Genomic DNA, 2,653 nt, shown 5'->3' with positions numbered 1-2,653 from the left:
CAAATCAAAGAGGATCACATGAGCAAGTTGTGGTCATATTTTTCTTTTTCCAGTTCTGTAACATAAACAAATGGAAAAGTAGATCCATGTTCAGTGGATTTACATTCCATGGTTTTCCACTTTCTGATTTAAACAGTCACATTTTGAAAGTTCAGCGGTCAGTGTTCGACCCTCGACTCGTGTTCGTAGCTGGTTCATATTTTAGTTTGACCTATAAACTTCCATGTTGCTTTAAGAAAGCTTGATAGTGGATTTGTGTGTAACTACAGACAGACAGTTCGGGCAGACGCTTTTTGAAGTGATTAACAAGAAAGCTTTTTTGCCTTTGCCATCAGGAGGTCATGACAGTGTGGATACCTGACAGAAAATGACACTGAATCCACATTTTTGCCAAGATTTGGGCTTTTAAAGGCTGTGGTCTTAAACTTTTGATCAGCTGATGAACAGCCTATTTCAGTTTAATGGTTGTTTGCAATAAATTGCTGACTCAAATTTTTTTTGTCTCAATCCCATTTCTTCTTTTTGCATTTTGAAGCTCTACTTAGAACCTTCTTAAGACCCAACAGTGCAAAATGTAAATTCTTGCAATTTCTCAACTGGTCTTAAAATTTTGAACAGGAGTGTATATCTTAAAGAATAAAAAAATTGGCTGATACTGAATGAAAACATTTTCTCTGCGATAAGGCTTTGTCAGTCCCTGCTTATTCAGATGTTAAAGGAAACTTCAGTGTCTGTATATCATCAGGCTCTACAGAGAGAAACAGCTGAGTGTCATCGGCATAACTAAGAGAGTTAACATTGTGTTGTCTGATGACTCTAACGGGAGCATTGCAAAGAAACCAGAAGTGAGCTGAGGCAGTAACCAGACCAAGACTGAAACCAAACCACTGCTCTGAACGCTCTGCAAGAATATTGTGGTCAACTGTATCAAATGCTGCGCTAAGATCCAACAGGATTAAAATAGAAACTTTATCTGAGTGTGTGTTGAGCGTCTGCCTGAACTGTCTGTAGTTACACACAAATCCACTATCAAGCTTTCTTAAAGCAACATGGAAGTTTATAAGTCAAACTAAAATATGAACCAGCTACGAACACGAGTCGAGGGTCGAACACTGACCGCTGAACTTTCAAAATGTGACTGTTTAAATCAGAAAGTGGAAAACCATGGAATGTAAATCCACTGAACATGGATCTACTTTTCCATTTGTTTATGTTACAGAACTGGAAAAAGAAAAATATGACCACAACTTGCTCATGTGATCCTCTTTGATTTGTGTTTGTTACTTATTCATACTTCAGTGAGAACAAGTTTTTAATGAAGATGTGAAAACTGTCAGAGCACACATATGCAGGAACATGTTTTATTAAATTTCCACAACACAACTGCAGTGAGTCTGCCATCAGGAGGACATGACAGTGTGGATACCTGACAGAAAATGACACTGAATCCACATTTTTGCCAAGATTTGGGCTTTTAAAGGCTGTGGTCTTAAACTTTTGATCAGCTGATGAACAGCCTATTTCAGTTTAATGGTTGTTTGCAATAAATTGCTGACTCAAATTTTTTTGTCTCAATCCCATTTCTTCTTTTTGCATTTTGAAGCTCTAATTGAACCTTCTTAAGAATTTTTCAACTGGTCTTAATATTTTGATCAGGATTGTATTTCAGTATTTCTGCTTTGTTTGATAGTGACAGGAAAGGCAGGGGAAAGAGAGGGTATGCACTAAAGGGCCTGGGCTCGAATTTGAACCTGGGGCGTTGTGATCAGGCCTCAGCCTTGACAAGAGAGACGCGCTCTACCCGGTGACCTACTGGGGCGCCCAGTATTGGCAAAATTTGACGATTTTCAACAAAATATGATGCTGAGAGCCTCCCTCACGATTTTACTTGTCGAGTACATGTTCACTGGTTGACTACAACAAACTTATAGCTCATTCAGGTAACTGATTTCCAGGTAACGTCTGACCAGCAAATTAGCTTTTTTGTAATTGTCCTGTTTATTTTTATTTTTATTTTTTTATTTAACCTTTATTTAACCAGGTAAAACACCCATTGAGATCGAAATCTCTTTTACAAGGGGGACCTGGCCAAGAGGTCTGCAGCACACGTCAATCACTAGACATAGTTAATAGACAGATAATACATTACATTAGAAAACAATAAATAATAAAGGTAGATTACATCTTAAAGTGCTCCAGCAAGAATCACAGTAACAATTTAAAAACACAAGCACTGTTCCATGGTCTCGCATTGCCAGTCAACCAAGATAGAGCGAAAATTCTCTTTTGAGACAAGCTCAGACATTTTCAAATCGGACTGGAGTGTTCCATGCTGATGGGGCAGCAAAGCTGAACGCTCTTTTTCCCTGTTCCGTCCGGGCACGAGGAACAATCAGGTAAATTATTCACTGGAACGCAAGGCATAACGGCTTTTAGTTCTTTGCAAAAGAGCACTTAAGTAAGGTGGAACTAAGCCAAGAAGAGCCTTATAGATCAGAGTCAGCCAGTGCATGTACCTACGGGCACTCAGAGAGGGCCAGCCAGATTTGGCATAGAGTTCACAGTGGTGGGTGAGTCTGCTACAGCCAGTGACAAATCTCAGCGCACAGTGATAAACAGTGTTCAAGGAATGTAGACATTTAGCTGAAGCTGT

The sequence above is a fragment of the Myripristis murdjan genome, chromosome 8, assembly GCF_902150065.1.
Source record: "Myripristis murdjan chromosome 8, fMyrMur1.1, whole genome shotgun sequence".
Taxonomy (NCBI): domain Eukaryota; kingdom Metazoa; phylum Chordata; class Actinopteri; order Holocentriformes; family Holocentridae; genus Myripristis; species Myripristis murdjan.
Note: the sequence above shows the minus strand (reverse complement) of the source record.